At 42.3% G+C, this 20,409-nt stretch overlaps 1 long non-coding RNA gene across 2 annotated transcripts in view; it reads right to left on the bottom strand.

Annotated features, from left to right (window-relative positions):
- Positions 1 to 20,402, bottom strand: part of LOC132688024 (uncharacterized) — a 41,348-nt gene extending 20,946 nt beyond the window's left edge. For both annotated transcript variants that reach the window (XR_009614381.3, XR_009614382.3), the window contains exon 1: positions 19,737 to 20,402. This is a non-coding gene — a long non-coding RNA (uncharacterized LOC132688024). The remainder of the gene's footprint in view (positions 1 to 19,736) is intronic.
- Positions 20,403 to 20,409: the final 7 nt, after the last annotated feature.

Below are 20,409 nucleotides of genomic sequence, written 5' to 3'. Positions count from 1 at the left end.
CTTCCACAACAGGCATCCACCTTTGCGTTGGCCCTTCTAGGGTTCTCCTCTACTTTACCATTAGCCATCTTGAACTCTGCTGAAACTCAAACCACAAAGCGGAGAAAGGGCCAACTGAACACCCAGAAGAGATCCCACTGGACTAGGAAGATTCCTGATACTCTGATTGAGATCACGGAGAGGCTATCTTTTTTTTTTCCTCCTTTTTTTTTTAAACTTGTTTTATTTTTTATTTTTTTAAATTTACACCCAAATTAGTTAGCATATGGTGCAACAATGATTTCAGGAGTAGATTCCTTAGTGCCCCTTACCCATTTAGCCCATCCCCCCTCCCACAACCCCTCCCGTAACCCTCAGTTTGTTCTCCATATTTATGAATCTCTTCTGTTTTTGTCCCCCTCCCTGTTTTTATATTATTTTTATTTCCCTTCCCTTATGTTCATCTGTTTTGTCTCTTAAAGTCCTCATATGAGTGAAGTCATATGACTATTGTCTTTCTCTGACTAATTTCATTTAGCATAATACCCTCCAGTTCCATCCACATTGTTGGAAATGGCAAGATTTCATTCTTTTTGATTGCTGAGTAATACTCCATTGTATATATATACACCACATCTTCTTTATCCATTCATCCATCGATGGACATTTGGGCTCTTTCCATACTTTGGCTATTGTTGATAGTGCTGCTATAAACATGGGGGGGGCATGTGTCCCTTCGAAACAGCACACCTGTATCCCTTGGATAAATGCCTAATAGTGCAATTGCTGGGTCGTAGGGTAGTTCTATTTTTAGTTTTTTGAGGAACCTCCATACTGTTTTCCAGAGTGGCTGCAACAGCTTGCATTCCCACCAGCAGTGCAAAAGAGATCTTTCTCCGCATCCTTGCCAACATCTGTTGTTGCCTGAGTTGTTAATGTTAGCCAACTTTTCTTTTGTTTTCTTAAGTAGAAACCAGCACAGGGCTTGAACTCACCATCCTGAGATCAAGACCTGAGCTGAGATCAAGAGTCAGATGCTTAACTAACTGAGCCACCCAAGCACCCCTAGAAGCATTTCTTTCAGCCCTATCTGGCTTTACCTCTTGGGATTACATGTTGAGGATTCACCAGAGCCATGAAAGAAACAAAAAGAAAAATACTAATATCCTCATTCAGAAAGAACTACAGAGGCATCACCTGATGCTTCTATTCCCACTGGTCTAACACAAACAACTTTGTAAAGTAATATCCTCTTGCTGGTTAAACTGCTGTCAGCTGAGGAGGCTGGGCTGTTAAATTTTCAGGAGAGGGGTGTCGAATTAGTGGCTTCATCCTTTTTTTTAATTTCTTTAGCCTTATCCTTTAGCCACTACTTGAGGCAGTTGGTAAGGATAAGGATAACCTCAGGGATACTTTTTGCCTCAGTTGGTTAAGTGTCTGACTTCGGCTCAGGTCATGATCTCAGGATTTGGGAATTTGAGCCCCACGTCTGACTCTGACAGCTCAGAGCCTGGAGCCTGCTTCAGACTCTGTGTCTCCCTCTCTCTCTGCCCCACCCCCACTCGTGCTCCGTGCCCCCCCTCTCTAAAATAAATAAACATTGAAGAAACAATTTTTTAATACAAATTAAAAAAAAAAAAAAAAACAAACCTTCATTCCTAGCTGCTAACAGTGTCCACCGGGAAGACTGTAGCAAATAGAGGCAATCTCTAGCCAGCAGTTTCTTGGCTTGGGGACTCAGCTGGTTGGTGAGTAAAGCAGTAATGGAGTTGAGAAAAGTGGCCTCCTGCTCCAACTGTCTAAAGCCAAATAACTTACGAAAATCGACACCCAAGCTTGCTCACCTTGGGGACTACTCCTTGCTGCATACATTGAAACTTTCATTCATCAGAGCAAGAGAACGCTAGGGAGTGAGAACTATTATCATCTTGCCTTGTTTTTCTAAGCCTCTGTTAACAAAGCCCCTAAAGACGGTACCACATTTTAAGGGTGCCAGTGTAAATATTTAAATGCAATTACACAGCATGCTCTTCTAAAGAAGCGTGTCTTGCATTTGAAGACAGGTCAGGGGCGCCTGGGTGGCTCAGTCGGTTAAGCGTCCGACTTCAGCTCAGGTCATGATCTCACGGTTCAGTTCGTGAGTTCGAGCCCCGCGTCGGGCTCTGTGCTGACGGCTCAGAGCCTGGAGCCTGCTTCGGATTCTGTGTGTGTCTCTCTCTCTCTGCTCCTCCCCCACTAACGCTCTGTCTCTCAAAAATAAATAAACATTAAAAGAAAAAATTAAAGGGGCGCCTGGGTGGCTCAGTCGGTTAAGCATCCGACTTCAGCTCAGGTCACGATCTCGCGGTCCGTGAGTTCGAGCCCCGCGTCGGGCTCTGGGCTGATGGCTCAGAGCCTGGAGCCTGCTTCCGATTCTGTGTCTCCCTCTCTCTCTGCCCCTCCCCCGTTCATGCTCTGTCTCTCTCTGTCTCAAAAATAAATAAACGTTAAAAAAAAAAAAATTAAAAAAAAAAAAAGAAAAAATTAAAAAAAAAAAAAGAAAAGACAGGTCAGCTTAGAAAGTCTAAAGAGAAACATGTCCCTGTGTCATGATGAAACACAGCAGGCATACAACGCACCGTGTATGTGAAAGCGAGCAGGTACCACATATTAAAAAGAAAACAATGTGCTGGTTCATGGCATCCTGGATAAGAATTTTAAACAGAGTTGGTTTTAGCGAGTACAATGAAACCACTCAGGAACATATGCAGAAAAGTGTTTGCTACTCTTTTGCCTCCCCTCCCCCCCACCCCCCTTTCCCCGCCCCCCACCCCCACCCCAAGTAGGGATGAATGGAAATTCTGGCTATCATAGAATTTGGAGGTTTTCCATAAGCGCCTGCTGCTGTTCTTTTCTCTTCCCATCCCCAAATAAATGGGACTACTTTTTTTTTTTTTTGAGAGAGAGAGAGAATGAGAGAGTGGTGGAGGGGCAAAGGGAGGGAGAGAGAGAGAGAGAGAATGAGAGAGAGAGCGGGGGAGGTGCAGAAAGAGAAAGAGAGAGACAGAGAGAGAGAATCTTAAGAGAATCTACACTCAGCACAGAGCTGGATGTGGGTCTTGATACCACAACCCTGAGATCATGACCTGAGCCGAAATCAAGAGTCAGACACTTAACCGACTGAGCCCCCCAGGCGCCCCAGAAGGGTGAGCTCTTTAAATCTAGGAGTCTAGTATCGGTATGCAGTTAACGTTCCTCATGCTCCATAAGGTGAACAGTACGTGGATAAACGAAAACACTGGTTCCTTTTTTTGTTTTAAGATTTTATTTTGTTTAAAAAAAATTTTTTTACTGTTTATTTATTTTTGAGAGAGAGAGAGGGACAGAGCGCGAGCAGGGGAGGGGCAGAGAGAGAAGAAGATGCAGAATCCGAAGCAGGCTCCAGGCTCTGAGCTGTCAGCACAGAGCCCGACGCAAACTAGAATCCATACACTGCAAGATCATGACCTGAGCCAAAGTCAGACACTTAACCGACTGAACCACCCAGGTACTCCTAAAGATTTTATTCTTTAAGTAATCTCCACACCCCCACATGGGGCTCGAACTCACAATCCCGAGATCAAGAGTCATGCACTCCATTGACTGAGCCAGACAGTCATCACTGAAGACACGGGTTCTAGAGGAAGGTATTGCTGAGGCTAGAAAACCTATACAGGACAGTTAGAGAAATGGTGTGAGGAATGTCTCCCTGCCCCCAGGACTGATGAATCCCTAATGGTATTCATTACAAAAAGTAGAAAGACTCAGAGATAAGGGTCTGCCGAAGCAGAGTTCACTGACACAGAATGATCGAGTAATACATTAACACAGGAAGATGAACTCACTGAGAAACTGAGCCATGTGGCTGAGCCCTGCCAGAACACCCCCACCCCCACTAAAACAACCCAAACAAACCGGGAAGGCAAGAAAAATGGGGGCACATCTTAGGAGCCAGAGAAAGGATCTGTGAGATCCTGTTTGTCAACAGCATAAACACTGGAAATCTATTTTTAAAACTTCCTGAAATTTAAACATCTGTCTCTGCCTTTGTGACACAATTACTATAATTCTTTGTTATCCAGTTTTCATACAAGGTACCAGACTGGGAGAGAACCATTTTATAAGTTAGATGGATTTCCTTTATACAGTTTACAGCTTTGTGGTGCCTGGGTGGCTCAGTCGGTTAAATGTGGACTTCAGCTCAGGTTGTGGTCTCACAGTTCGTGAGTTCAAGCCCCGCATTGGGCTCTGCGCTGACAGCTCAGAACCTGAAGCCTGCTCCCGATCCTGTCTTCTCTGCTCCTCCCCCACTCACTCTCTGTCTCCCTCTCTCTCTCAAAAACGAAATAAACATTATACAGGTTACAGTTTTGCTTATTGTTTGTTTGATGTGATCAACTTCAGCTAAGTTCTGTTTTACAAAGGCATAATTTATTTCTGAAGAGTTTTCCCTTAGTGGAGCTTTTTATGACTATCACATGGAGAAGGCTGGGGAGAAACAGATAGTTGTTGTGGGTGTTATGTTTTCTTTTGTTGGTTTTAGGTCGGTTGCTTATATGCCATGCCATTACAGTGGCAAGAATGATAAATTTCATCTATGGATAGCTTAGGGGAAAAATTATAATTTTTTATATTTATAATTTATAGCTAAAATTTAGGTAGTGTCTGACCTTTTATATAACTCTCCATGAAAAAAGAGTTATACTAAATGGAAATGGTTTGCTCATCTAAAAACTTTAAAATATTTGGCTCCATGACAGCACTTTCCTTAGTACTAAAAATTTACCCTTTGCTGAACAGCCTGCATTGTTCTTGCTTGTTGAACAATATAAAAAGCAATTTTTAGATTCCACTGCGATGATGAGAGAGAAACTTGAGCCTACCTACTTTAAAGAAAGGTAAAAACAAAATTCAAGTAAGTGCCAAGACTACAGAGATGACTCATTTGTAAGCTTTTTGTTTGTTTTCTTTAAAATAAGATGATTGGAAATGAAAGGGCTCTGACTTAAAAGCCTAGCTCTGCCAGGTTTTGTTGCTTTCTGGGGAACACAATTTCAGAAACCTTGGTTTATCCAGCAGTTATATTTGGGCAGTAGAAAAAGGAGCTGGCCAAATATCCTTGATGATGGACTTCTAGGTAATTTCCAGGGATTAAATGCCATTATTCTTTTTTTCTCTTACAAATAATTCTTCCTGAAGGGCACATGGCCCCAGAAACATTAGGTGCTTTCTAATTGTTCTCTTGCTAAGGGGGCAGAATGGGCACTTGAATCCTTAACTGTTTATTTGCAGAAGAAAAAAAAATGTCTATATACATGTGTCAAATTGATATGGAGCCCACTGTGGTTGCTTTATAATGTGCACTGAACTACATTTCCCAGAATTCCCTCCCTGCATGTTTCCGCCTAAGGTGGGCCACAACATTCTTATGCAGATGTGGGGCTTGGAAGGGAACCAGCAGCCATTTTGTAGCTCATATCATTGCTTATCTATTGCCTTACTTCACTGGCAAGGGACCTACCACTGCTCCACCTTCCCCTAAATCCTTCTCCAGCTTTTCCAACTCCTGGGCTAGATATATGATGAAGGAGGACAGCCTCTCCTGTAGGATCTATACCATCAAGGTAAGAGGCAGTGAGAATTGACATGGTTTCAAGTCTATCCTCCCGAGTTCTAGATCATAGCTGTAGGTTCCAGTTTATAAGCTGCTTTTCTGTACTTAACACATATCTTCCCTTCCAGACTGCCTTCTCTGAAGTCTTCAAGCTCCAGGATTAGGTATGAAGACAGTAGCCTTACAGAGGCAGCTTAAACAGTTCCCACAACTGTGTAATACTAGATATGATATATAGGATATGATATACACCACACACACACACACACACACACACACACACACACACACACACCTCCTAGTGGGTTCTGCATCTGTGATTGAATCCTGACTGTATTACATGGATTTTATAGTTGGATAAATGCCTTATCTTCTTTGGGTTTGTTCTTCCAAGAACTTTACCATTCAGGATAATGTATCATAGTTTGGTTATGTCAACGTTGTGCTTTGAAGGCTAACCAAACTCAATACCTGAATTCTGAAGAACAATAAACTTGATCAGATGAACAGCTTGTTCACATCTCTAAGCTATTCACAATTGCCTAACTTATAAAAATTGCCAAGTGACAAAATGAAAAGAGATACTATACACATACTTCTTAGACATATGGAGATAAGTGTCAGAAGCCAGAAGAGTTCAATTTAACCTGCTGAGGCATCAAGAAGCTGTTGCTTTTGGCATAAGCTTATTTTTTTTAAGCATTATTTGCCTCCCTAAACTAGTTGCATGGACTGTTTTGATAAAAATAAATATCAGGTACAAGAAAGTTTTAATAAAAAGCAAAACCCATACCACCTATGTATGATAGGGCAGGCAAGAAGAAAGGAAATAGGAAAAGTTATCCTTTGAGTTGGACAATAGAATTTTGTTCTGGAGGGACTCCAATGCAAGTTGAAAGGAAGGTCAAGTGTAGGGAGGAATATGAAACAGTACATTTTAAAGAGATAAGAGGGGCGCCTGGGTGGCTCAGTCGGTTGAGCGGCCGACTTCGGCTCAGGTCATGATCTCGCAGTCCATGAGTTCGAGCCCCGCGTCGGGCTCTGTGCTGACAGCTCAGAGCCTGGAGCCTGTTTCAGATTCTGTGTCTCCCTCTCTCTGACCCTCCCCCGTTCACGCTCTGTCTCTCTCTGTCTCAAAAATAAATAAACATTAAAAAAAAAAAATTAAAAAAAAAAATAAAGAGATAAGAAAATGAGCTCTACCATCAGTAAGGGCCACTTGCAACAAAAAAGAAAATCTTAGCAACATATTCTTGGGCTTCTCTCTCCTCCTTACGTCTGCCTTCTCTTATCTACATGTAGTATCCTGAATGAATCCAAACCCAAGAAGTTATTGAAACAAGAGAACAAATTGAAGCAGCTCCTTTCAGGGCTATGTTTCACAGACTGGAGGAGTCTTGGGTTCTGGGACTGGTATAGAATGGCCATAAACCATGATTTTCACTTAAGGAAAACTGATTCCTCACATGGCTTGATTTATATGTTAGCCTCATTCATTTCCTTTCTGTGACTCAGCTATCTGGATTTCAAATCCGTCCAGTTCTTCTACATCCCCTACTTTCTGTGAGCATTTGTTATTTTCCTTCCAAGTTCATATACAGCAATATGATTTGAGAATATTTGGACTCATTTAAGCAAGGCTACGGCGAGAGAGTGTTAGGTAGTTAGTCCTTCAACAATGCCCCGCCCCAAAGAAGTAGATGGATGAGAGGTTTCAAAAAGGAGAAAAAAGATAAGGGTTGGAGGAAAACAACAAGAAAGACCTAAGGAAAAGTTCTGGGGGAGTGGTTCTATTTTGGCAGAAGAAAAACAAATTATATATTCCCGCAGTGTTGCTAGTCCTATTACAAAGCAATGAAATAGTTAGGTGTTATCTTCCCAATTCACTTATACCCACTCTAGAACTGCCTGTTGCTCCATAATTTGTAGTTTATTCCTTAAATCATTTGGTAATTTCAGCTACGCAACTATCTAATGAATTCAGTGAAGTCTGAGAGATAAATGAGAAATATAATACTACGCCTACCTTCATACACAGTTTTGCCTTTTAGAGACATAATGCATTTCACAGACATCTTCTCTTGTATTCACAAAGCATTTCTAAGACCGCCACCGAAAGCTCTGTACCCTAAGTCATGCAGATTGTCAGCGAGAGAGACAAATTCTAGACTTCAAGTTCTTTTTTTTTTTTAATGTTTATTTTTGAGAGAGAGAGAGAGAGAGAGAGAAAGAGACAGAGCATGAGGGAGAAGAAGTAGAAAGAGAAGGGGATGCAGAATTCCAAGCAGGCTCCAGGCTCTGAGCTGTCAGCAGAGAGCCCGACGCAGGGCTCGAACTCCTGCATTGTGAGATCATGACCTGAGCTGAAGTTGGACGCTCAACCCACTGAGCCACCCAGGCAGCCCCCAGACTTCAAGTTCTGATCTTTTGCCCTCACCTCTGCCACTTCTCCAGACCTAACGATGTACGTTCCAGATGGTACTTCCTTCTGACTGATGACTATTCATTCATCTTCCTGATTTCTAATTCCTCAAGGAATCTCTCATAGAGTGTTTCCTCTAGTTTGGTTTCATTCCATCTGTCAATCCCTTTGGGCACAATTCCTCAACCAATTACAAATTCAGTTAACACCTGTTATTCCTGACGTCTCAAGGAGTCTCTACCCTGGCTTTATGATCACATTTGTAGATTCTTTTAGAACCCTGGGTTGGAAATTGTCTGGGCCTGAAGACAAGTTCCTCTATGAAACTATATATGCTCTCTTTTTTTTTTTTTAATTTTTAAAAATATTTATTTTTGAAAGAGACAAAGTGTGAGCAGGGGAGGGGCAGAGGGAGAGGGAGACAGAATCTGACGCAGGCTCCAGGCTTTGAGCTGTCAGCACAGAGCCTGATGCGGGGCTCGAACCCACAGACCGTGAGATCACAACCTGAGCCGAAGTCGGACACTCAACAAACTGAGCCACCCAGGAGGCTCTCTCTCTCTCTCTCTTTCTCTCTCTTAATGTTTATTTGTTTTTGAGAGAGAGAAGAGTGTGAGCAGGGAAGGGCAGAGAGAGGGGGAGACACAGAATCCAAAGCAAGCTCTAGGCTCTGAGCTGTCAGCCCAGAGCCCTACGCGGGACTTGAAACCAAGAAATGTGAGATCATGACCTGAGCTGAAGTCGGGCGCCCAACTGACTGAGTCACCCAGTTGCCCCATTATCTATACTCTGTTAATTCCTTCTCACTTACCTTGAGCTTTTTTCCCCTTTTTCCTTTTTTTAAGTATAGCTGACATGCAATGTTACATTAGTTTCAGGTATACAACATAGTGATTCAACAAATCTACATGTTATGCTATGCTCACCACAAGTGTAACTACCACCTGTCACCAAACAACACTGTTATGTTGGCACTGACTATATTCCCTATGCTGTACCTTTCATCCCGTTGACATTCATTCCATAAGTGGAAGTCTGTATCTCTCATGCCTCTTCACCTATTTTGTCTGTATCCACCCTCCCTTCTGGAAACCATCAGTTTGTTCTCTGTCTATGGGACTGTTTCTGCTTTTTGTTTGTTTATACATTTATTTATTTTTTAGGTTCCACATATAAGTGAAATCCTACAGTATTTGTCTTTCTCCATCTGACTTATTTCACTTTGCATAACACCTTCTAGGTCCATCCATGTGGTTGCAGATGGCAAGATCTCATTCCTTTCTGTGGCTGAGTATCTTGAGCTTTCACTCCCTTTTAGAGATGTTTGTTTGAAACCACTTTTGGTTTGGAATCACTTTTTCCAAGAGAGCAAGTCAAGAGCTTGGCAAACAATGAGAGGCTTTGACTGTTGTCTCTGTTGCTGACTCAAGGACTTCCACTATTCCTTGCTCTGTGGCTTGGAAATAATTTTTGTGCTTTCGGGGGTGCCTGGGTGGCTCAATCAGATGGGCGTCTGACTTCAGCTTAGGTCATGATCTCCCGGCTCATGAATTCGGCCCTGCGTCGGGCTCTGTGCAGACAGCTCAGAGCCTGGAGCCTGCTTTGGATTCTGTGTCTCTTTCTCCTTCTGCCCCTGCTCCCGCTCTGTCATCTCTCTCTCTTTCTCTCTCTCAAAATAAATAAACATTAAAATATTTTTTAATTTGAAAATAATTTTTGTGCTTTCAAATTGCATATCAATAAAACTGGAATCTCTCCAACGGCAGACTAATTACCAGTTTTAAAATATTATAAGACATCGATATGAGGGAGAGTCCCTGCATCTTAAATGCAATTTTACTACCCACTATCTTTATGTTTACTGACCAAAAAAAAAAAAAAAAAAAAAAAAAAGGAAAGAAAAAAGAAAAGAAAGGAAAATGATTAGGTGTGTGTGTGTGTATGTGTGTGTACAGTAGGTTGTGTTGGGGGTGAGATGAATGATAGGTGAATTATCCAAAATCGATGATTGCAAGGTGCCTGGGTGGCTCAGTCAGTTGAACATCCAATTCTTAATTCTGGCTCAGTTCATGATCCCAGGGTTGTGAGATCAAGCCCCATGTCGGGTTCCGTGCTGGGCATGGAGCCTGCTTGAGATTCTCTCTCCTTCTCTCCTTCTATCCCTCCCCTATGCTCTCTCTCTCTTTCCAAAAACAAAGAAAAAGAAATCTCAACCAAATCAATGATTGGATCAGGCAAGCCATTGAGAACTAAGAGGGATATGTCAACTTGCTGGTTCCAAATGTGATATGAGTCCATTAACTTTTAGCTATGTTTCAATAAATAAAGTTGAAAGACAGGCCCCTTTTTCCCCATTAGAAAGTATTCCCCAGATGCTCTACAAAACTTATACGTTAAAAAATATGACCCAGTGGGCCATGGAGGTGGCAGACCACGGCTTGGACAGGGTGAGAACTGCAGGATGGGGGCTGAACGAGGCAGTGTCTATGAATGACCTGCTGAAATGTAAAATGAAGATGACGCTGCTCTCTAAGGCACCAGGCTGCTGAAGGAGCTGCTGCCCAGAGGGAGCAAAACTGAGCAATGCGGCTGTGTCCTCTACCGGGCTGAGGGTACTCAGCTGAAAAGAACATGAGAAGCCCTAAGATATACACAAGGGCTGGGGCGCCTGGGTAGCTCAGTTGCTTAATCATCTGACTTCGGTTCAGGTCATGGTCTTGTGGTTGGTGAGTTCAAGCCCTGCATCGGGCTGTGTGCTGACAGCTTGGAGCCTGCTTTGGATTCTGTGTCTCCTCTCTCTCTCTCTGCCCCTCCCCCACTAGCAGGCACATTCTCTCTCTCTCTCTCAAAAATAAATAAACATTAAAAAAAATTTTTTTAGTAAAAAAAAGATTTGGACTGAGCCACCCAGGCACCCCCGGAATTTCAATTTTTAAACCAATTTCTCAAATTTTGCCATTGCTCAAATAATGTAACCATACGATACAATACAAAGTAAGAGCCAAATGGTACTTCCGCAGGTACTTGCGCAAAGAAGAGAGATGGAGTGAGAGGCCTACTACATGAATCTACTTGTGCCTCTGTGTGAGGTGACAAGAAATCTAAAGGAAGCCCATGACCAGACAAAAGGAAGTAGAGATGATAATGACTCAGGATCCTTTGATCTGTCAATCAGTATAATGTTTCAATTTGGTGGTGAAATCAGTCTAGAACCCAGGTCTCCAAATTTATAATCTCATGATGTCAGAGATAGACATTTGAATCCTAGCTCTGCCTCCTATTGTATGTGAATTTGCCAAGTTATTTAGCACCTTTGAAACTGTTTCTCTGTGAAATGGGGATGCATTTGTCAGGAGGATTAAGTGAGCTAACCTGGCAAGGGCCAGAGTTTGATGAAAGTTAGCCTTCTCCCCACTTTCTTAGTCCTTTGTCTGACAGCTGGAGCAAACCTGGGTTGCACAACCCTTACGTTCCCAGATCACATTACAGGGAGGAAAGTGGCCAAATCCTATTAGGAATTTAAGCTCCTAACTTATCTGCCCCTGGCTCAGCCATACTTATCCCTGTGCTGGGATAATTCTCAAAACCTCTTTGGAACTCAGAACATTCTTCTGTGGGATGAAGAAATAACAGTCTGTGCCCTTAAGACATAGATTAGGTAAGAGCCAGTTAACATTTATAAAATACCATGTTACCCAGGGATGAAAGCGCAGAATCAAAACACATTTTTCAGTAGATGCTACTATGGAATAAAGCGGTGTTTCCTAAAATGTGGCTATGAATTGCCAGAGGTACACAAAATGATTTCAGGTGGGAATAAAATGACAAAATAGAGAGAGGAAGTCATTCCCTTTTAATTGTCTCTGATTATATCAAGACATAATTCTCATCTTGGGTCGTTAACACTTGCTTATTCCTCTCTTTAAAAAGAGAATAGTGGTACCTGGATGGCTCAGTAGGCTAAGTTTCTGGCTCCTTGATTCAGTTCAGGTAATGATCTCAGTTTGTGGGATGGAGCCCAGTAAGTATCAGGCTGTGTATCAATAGTGTGGAGCCTGCTTGGGATTCTCCCTCTCTCCCTGCCCCTTCCCCACCCATAATCTCTCCCTTTCAAACTAAATAAATAAACTTTAAAAAAATAAGAAAAAAAAGGGGCGCCTGGGTGGCTCAGTCGGTTCAGCATCCAACTTCAGCTCAGGTCATGATCTTGTGGTTCGTGAGTTCAAGCCCCATGTCGGGCTCTGTGCCGACAGCTCAGAGCCTGCTTCGATTCTGTGTCTCCCTCTCTCTCTGACCCTCCCCTGTTCCATTCTGTCTCTCTCAAAAATAAATAAGCATAACAAAAAAAATGAAAATATGAAATGAAAATAAAAAGAGAATAAACCTCAGGTTCTGCACCTTCAGCAAGAGGAGTTATTAAGCAGAATTTAGAAATATTTCCAAAGTTTTAATATTTATGTTTATCTTCTAATTATAGCAAACAATACTGGTTTTCCATTTATGATAATGGCAAATAAAATTTCTTTCTTTTTTTCCCCCCAGTGAAGTGAGGCTTTAATCAATGTTCTTGCAAGAGCAGGTGTCTGATGGATAGGCACACTCAGGGCAGTTACAGCAGACAATGTATCTCCTGGCGTGTAGGTCCCTCCCCTGATTCCTCATTGGCTGAGTACTACAGAAGTTACAGCCTTACCCAGAAGTCACCTACACCCATGTAAGGCCCCAAAGTAGTCTGAATGGTACAAATGTACCTTCCTTGAGGTGACACAGAGACTTCAGTTCTTTGGCACATGCTCATTGCAAAGCCTAGGAAAAATAAGCCCACGAAACGGAGAGGGGAAGAAGAACCAGGAAGTGAAGTGTCTAAGGTTTTGGGACTCCATGGTGTGTGTGTATGGGGGGTGGGGGGGTGGTACATATTTCCAATAGGTTGTAAACCTATTTTAATGAGACAGCATAGCTTTTATTTGGTGTTTCTGAAAATGAATCATCTCAATTCTCACAATCCCTCCTCTTCTAAGTTGATTCCATTTTCATTTATAGGTTATTTTGGGCACAAGGCACAGACATTTGTTTCTTAAGAGGAATCTTACACCCAAGGGGGTTTGCTGTGGTCAGAGGCTCCCAGCATTGTTCCAAAATATGTGTGTGTGTTTTTCCACCCAGAGATCTCAGGTCCTAACCTTTCCCTCTTTGCCTACTGAATCCCATCTTTTCTTATCATATTCCCCTCTTTGAACACGTGACTCCTAATTGCCTTTAGGAATCGGGACAATGACCGATCTTTACTGCTTCCTGCTGACAGGGGACGCTGTCACAAGTATGGCAGTCAGGACAGGTTCAGAGGTCGATCCAGAGGTCCCAAATAAAGGGAGGGTATTTGGAACATCTGGGCTAGCAAAATTTTCTTATTTTTCTGGCACATGCAATGACTTCTACAAATGACATACAGACAGAATATCAGACCAACAAGTATTAATATTCCAAATGCAATGCCTCCTAGGGAGGAGGTCATACCATGGGAAGGAAAGACGCATTGTAGCCATCCAAAATCTCTGACCTGTCTGTTCATTTTTTTTTTTTCAACTTAACTAAAGCTTTTCCTCCCTCTTCCATATTTATTTGGATCTTGTGATAGTGTCACTTAGAATAATTAAGCATTTGAATTAGTTTTTGGTTCTCAATCCTCAAATCTTCCTTTGGCCATCCAATTTCCATAGGAACAACTCCATGAGGCATATTTAATTTTACCTCAAGAAAAGATTGATCTTTGATATCCAGATTACTATAAGTTTAGGCAATAAACAAATTTTCTTTTTAAAACAAATTGGAGTATGAAAATATAGTTCATATTAGAATTTTTAAAAATTTGTTCAATGTTTTGTTATTTATTTTTGAGAGAGAGAGAGAGAGAAAGACAGAGCATGAGCAGGGGATGGACAGACAGAGAGAAAGGGAGACACAGAATCCAAAGCAGGCTCCAGGCCCTGAGCTGTCAGCACAGAGCCTGATGCGGGGCTCCAACCCATGAACCAGAAGATCATGATCTGAGCGGAAGTCAGTTGCTTAACGACTGAGCCACCCAGGCTCCCCAAGAAAAATTTTAATTATAAAGAATAAATTGACAAAAATATTAAGTACTAACACAGATGGTAGGTGGATTCAGACAAGTTGAAATGTAGTTTGCAAACGACTGAAATTTAGGAAATACTGGCCTTGTGGATTGGGAATTAGGATATCAGGATTCTAATTACTTACTGTATCAGGATTCTAGCAACTTACTGTATGACTTTGATGAAGTCTCTTTAACCTCTCTGGGCCTCAGCATCTTCACCTGGAAACTAACAGGGCTTGCTTAAGCGGGTTCTAAGGATCCTTGTGGCTCTAATATCCTCTAATTTGCAGGACATAATTACAGCATTTTGAGTTCTTTTGGCTAAGAATCCATTGCTCTGTGTTCCTTTTCTATTCACTCCATACCCCTCCTTCAGGCATTTTGACATCTAAAGCAGAAGAAACGTGGATCTCCGTTTTATTGACACTCATAAGTGCAACTAATGCTTATGTTATTCCAAAAATGCAAGAGAGAGAGATGCCTGGGTGGCTCAATGCTTAAGCTTCTGACTCTTTTTTTTTTTTTTTTTTTTTTGCTATCTTCTCTGTAGAGAAGTGTGTGTGCTGCGGAAGCGAGCACTAAGCCTCTGACTCTTGATATCCGCTGAGGTCTTGATCTCAAGGTCGTGAGTTCAAGCCCTGTGTTGCATTCCTAGCTGGGTGTGGAGCCTACTTAAGATTCTCTCTTTTCCTCTCCCCCTCCCCGCACTGTCTCTCAAAAAACAAAAACAAAACAAAACAAACAAGAAAACCCACCAAAATGCAAAAGAAAGAAAGGAATTCTTTGTCACAGAAAAAATATTGGATTTTGAGGGAGACAATGACATTCATTCTAGCCCTTCGTCACTTCCTGACAACATGATCTTAAGTAACCTTAAGTTCCCTTTAGCACTAAAATTCTATGAAATGCAAATGAACCTATAAAAAGGAAATAGACCAGCTGAGAATTCACTTCCTTTCCTTTCTGAGATATTTAACACCTCACAGTAACATTTTAATATAGACTCAAAGCTACATGGAGATCTGCATTTTAACTCTCATTTAAATATTAGCATGGTATTCGGTACATACCAGGCAATAAACAAATATTTAACGATAAATAAAGGTAAATAAAGAATGAACATGTGGCCAAGAAGAATCACATTTCACCAGGTAAGAATTTAATTTGAAGGGAGTTCACTGAGCACCTACCATTTGGGAGCCACATTTGTCAGGTGTTATACCTTTTATCTTCTATAAAGAGCAAGATGAAAAAAAGATATGACCTCTGTCTTCCATTAACTTTTGGGGGAGATGGAATGTATACTAATAACTACACCCTGCTAAAAGAGCTACAGTGCAAGAGAAAAAGTGCTGGGCTCTTTTAGATTTTTTAAAGTTTACTTATTTTTATTTTTTGAGAGAAAGAGAGAGAGTGCTCGAGAGCAGGGGAGGGGCAGAGGGAGAGGGAGAGAGAGAATCCCAAGCAGGTTCCACACTCAATGCAGAGCCCAACTCCAGGATTGATCTCACAACCCTGAGATCATGACCTGAGCTGAAATCAGGAGTCGGACTCCACTCAACCAACTGAGTCACCGAGGCGCCTGGAAAAAGAGCTGGGTTCTTATGGGCAGAACTGGGTCTCATCCCCATTTTCCCATCACCTAGTTGTCCGAATGTGAGAGAGTCATTTGTACAATTGGACATCAGTTTCATCACCAATACGCCTCGAAGCTGGGAGTCTGAAAATGATTCTGTGCCTCTGAAAATTTGTTTAAATGCTTAGTCTTTGGGCAGCTGGGTGGCTCAGGTCAGTTAATCGTCTGACTCTTGATTTCGGCTGAGGTCATAATTGCTCAGTTTGTGGGGTCGAGTCCCACTTTGGGCTCTGCACTGACAGCACAGAGCCTGCTTGAGACTCTCTCTCCCCCTCTTTCTCTGTGTCTCCCCTGCTCGCATGTGTGTGTACTCTTTCTCTCTCTCTCTCAAAATAAACAGATAAATATTTAAAAAACAAAAACAAAACAAACAAAAAATAAATGCTCAGTCTTAAAGATTCCTAACTATATATTGGGGACAATCTCTTCATTACACTTATTATCTCATGTAAAACTAATAAGCAAATTCACACAATAGGTTTTTTTATTGGTTTCCATCTAAAATTACCTCAACCTTTGAACTTTCCTACTAGCAAACTTTCTAATTGGATTTCCCTTCATTTTTCTAAAGACATTCACAGGAACACCTGCTTTCTAAATTAATCTCCAACACCCTATGAGGAAGGTAGATGAAAGATACAATTTCATTCCGTTCAACAAACATTTACTGAATATCAACCATGTGCCAAGTCCTAAAAATCTTTCTAAGATATAAAAAGGTCATGGCCCTAAGAAACCTATAAATCCAAGTCAAGAAAATGAAACATTTCCATTATATCAAGAGTTTTCATTTCACAGAAAGGAAAAAACAAATTCGGAAAGTAAAACAACGTGGAAGAGAATAAAATCAGGGACGTGGCAGTGTGTTGAAGATCAGCCAGAAGTTCCTTGACCTAAAAAAGCCCTGACCTGTTAACCAGCAAGTCAAGGCATCCGTAGGAAGATCCTGCGTTCAAATCCATCACACAAGGGCAAGACCATCAGACAGGGGCCAGAGGCTCCAGTGGAGACAGCCTGGGAGCTCTCCGCAGGACTCTCTGGGGTCCATGGAAAAAGTCTCAAATTCCAACTGATGTCATTGCCCTCCACCAGACGGGAGAAACAGCGGACTAAAAATCTGGCTGTCCCTAAAGCCAGGCAACTGGAAATAGGAGGACTCAGGAAGAATTTCCCCAACAAGAAACAAGAGAATAGAGAGGGGGACAAGGAAGAGAAATCCTTGCATTTTGTGCAGTTGGTGAAGGGTACTTTTCTTCCCCTCCTAATGTCTGGAATGGTCACAGGCAGAAACACTTAGAAAAATAAAAATGCAAAGTTCTATCAGAGGAAGAGAAAAATGATTGATAGGAGGAAAATCTCCATCATGGCATGGAATATTCCATTTTACACAGATTTCCCCTGAAGGTCGAGGACTGAGCTAAAGGACACAGCCTGCGTGTAAGTGCCCAGAGTTTGGGGGTAAGAAGAGAAAGTAGTAGGTGGAGCTGGGCCGGCTCAGCAACAAGAGTAGGGAACTCTACAGAACACCAGAGAAGGGGCCTCCTGCTTACCCTTTTAGATATAATACAATAGTTTCCTATAAGCTGCCAGGAGCATTCTGGCTCACAGATGTGGAAACATCTATATGGCTGTACCATTTCCCACACTTTTGAGCCATTCTGGGTATAGTTGTAAACTAAGATCAAATTATACATCTTTGAAAACTCGCTGCTAACATTCTGCTCATACCACACTGTGAAATCAGAAGGAAGAGTGAAAACTAAGATAAGGTAAAACTGGGAATGCTATTAGACGTTTTGTCCCCAGCAAGACTACCACGGCCAAAAGCAGTTGCCTGCAGGATTTTCCTCTGGCTCCGATCATTTTCCCAGCATGCTTCACATTTTTAGATGTATCTATTACTATTCTGCTTATTGATGCCCATGTTGATGTGTATAAATTATGCTTGTCTAGCTAAATCCGGAGCAAATTCCACATTCTCCGTCTAGAATCCCAGATTCAACTCCACAAATCCCATGATTTGAAACTCCTTACCTAGCATCCAAGCACCGAATAAACTTGGATGAATTCTCAGGCTTAGCCTGGAATAATAGTTGAGAGGTCCAAAAAGCAAAAACAAACAAGCAAATGAGCAACTCTCCTATTGCTTCAACAATGCAGGCTTTCCAAACTGCTATTAACTTTTTTTTTTTTTTTTGGTCATGACCATTACAGAGTCAAAAAACTATGGTAATCTTTTTCATCTCTGACATTTAACCACACTAGGGAACAATAAAATATTTGGCATTTTGATGTTGGTTTTTTTGTTTTTCTCCTTTCCTGGTGGTGGTGGTAAGCTTCAAACCCCTATTGTACAATTTATCAGTTCTTGGTTGTTGTTTTTTTAAGTTTATTTATTTATTTTGAGAGAGACAGCAGGCACGTGAGAGCTGGGAGTTGGGGAGGGAGGCAGAGAGAGAGGGAGAGAGAGAACCCCAGACAGATTCTGAGCTGTCAATGCAGAGCCTGCCGCAGGTCTCAAACCCATGAACCATGAGATCACGACCTGAGCTGAAATCAACAGTTGAAGCTTAACCAACTAGGCCACCCAGGGGCCCCTGTTTTTTGTTTTTTTTTGTTTGTTTGTTTTTAACTCTTAGTCACGTTTGGTTGTTGCTCTAAGTAAACATTGCTTCCTTTTAGTTGTAGGAAGGGGATACTTTTTTTTTTTTTTTTAATTTTTTTTTGAACGTTTATTTATTTTTGAGACAGAGAGAGACAGAGCATGAACGGGGGAGGGTCAGAGAGAGGGAGACACAGAATCTGAAACAGGCTCCAGGCTCTGAGCTGTCAGCACAGAGCCCGACGCGGGGCTCGAACTCACGGACCGCGAGATCATGACCTGAGACTAAGTCGGCCGCTCAACGGACTGAGCCACCCAGGCGCCCCGGAAGGGGATACTTCTACTCTCACCAAGATACAGGTTCTGAAGTAAGATCCTGTAGGAATCCTCCCCAATTTAAAGCTGATTTAAGAAGTTTGTCTGTAACTTTGGAGACCGGTGTAGATACATAACTGCAGCCATTTGAATTACTCTAACCTGGGATGAGTACGTATTCTCTAAAAACAGTCCACAATTGTGAACTGGACATATTCATGACATCGAGGGAAATATACCTACAATGTCCATATGAGTAATGAAAAGTTAATTACGGAAGAAGCCCACCTTTCCATGCTATTAAATAGTATGTATTCTGGGGGAGGAAGGGGAAAAGTCCACTCCAAATGAAGTTATGTTTACCTACAATGATGTGGTACAAAGTTGTGTGTGTGTGTGTGTGTGTGTGTGTGTGTGTGTGTGTGTGTGTGTGTGTGTTTATCAATATAGGAAAATAATTTAGAATAGGAAAGAAAAAAAGGCAAGACACAAAATTTTATAGTGTAATCTACTCCTAAATTCTAATTATTTACATCTGCATGGTTATATTTATTCTCTTTGAACAAAAGAACAATAATTATTGCTCCCCATCTTTTATACTCAGGCACCCCCCTGTCAGCATAAGCAAATACCGTAGAAAAATCACACCCTTAAGAGGTATAATTACACTGGGGGCACCTGGGACGCTCAGTGGGTTGAGCATCTGACTTCAGCTCAGGTCATGATCTCACAGTTCATGGATCCAAGCCCCACAACGGGCTCTGTGCTGACAGCTCGGAACCTGGAGCCTGCTTTGGATTCTGTATCTCCTCTCTCTCTGCCCTTCCCCAACTTGCACTCTCTCTCTCAAAAAGAAATACACATTAAAAAAATTTTTTTAAATAATTTTTTTCTTTTGTTCTACTCTAAATACTCAACAACTAGCCCCCCCCCCCCCCCGCCCCCCTCCTCCCGTGCCTGGCACAGGGTAAGCCGTCCATAAGTAGGTTAACGAAAAGAAAAGCGGTGGTGGGGGGGGGGGGTGCTTTCTTTTACCTGCTATTCAACATTTCACTGTTGGAAGAATTGTCACGCAAAGAAAAAGTAGTCTTGCCTTTTGTTGTCATTTGACATTTCTCAAAAGAGTTTGACTAAGGCAGCTCCTCTCTCCCATCAGTATCTGCCACATATTTGAAATTCCCAGGCTTAGATGTCCTCCGTTGGAACAAGGTTGAGAGAGTCCAGAGAAGGGCCCAGCACAATGCGATTGTGTCATTTGTGATCGGGAACCAACGTGGCTCTGGCAGACCGACACTTTCATCAGCCCTGCTGTGTGAATAGCAAGCAGCCTCCAGAAGGCCCAGACCTCGGGGTGAGCTGACAGGGCGGGGTCTGTCTCCGCTGAGGCCGGGACCGCGCCGACCACCCGCCCGGCGAAGCCGCGGGGGTGCCTGACCCGCCAACACGAAGGCAGCGCAGGGAGGCCCCGGGGCGGGGTGGGACCTCGGCCCGGGCAAACACCCGCCGCCCACGTCGGGACGACGGCCCCCGCAAGGCTGGGGCGCAGCGATGATGTTCATTCTCGTCTTTTTTTTTTTGCATCAAGCACGTGGGGACTGGGGAGGTGGCCGAAGCGGGTTAAAACCTTAAACGTCTTTTTTATTCTTTTCGGTTCAGTCAGTGTAAATTCCACTTTTTTTTTTTTTTTTAAATAGGGTCCACACCCGAC

Source organism: Panthera onca, chromosome E1 (assembly GCF_046562875.1).
Source record: "Panthera onca isolate mPanOnc1 chromosome E1, mPanOnc1 haplotype 2, whole genome shotgun sequence".
Taxonomy (NCBI): domain Eukaryota; kingdom Metazoa; phylum Chordata; class Mammalia; order Carnivora; family Felidae; genus Panthera; species Panthera onca.
The sequence above is the reverse complement of the archived record's forward strand: the minus strand, read 5'-3'. Positions and strand labels throughout refer to the sequence as shown.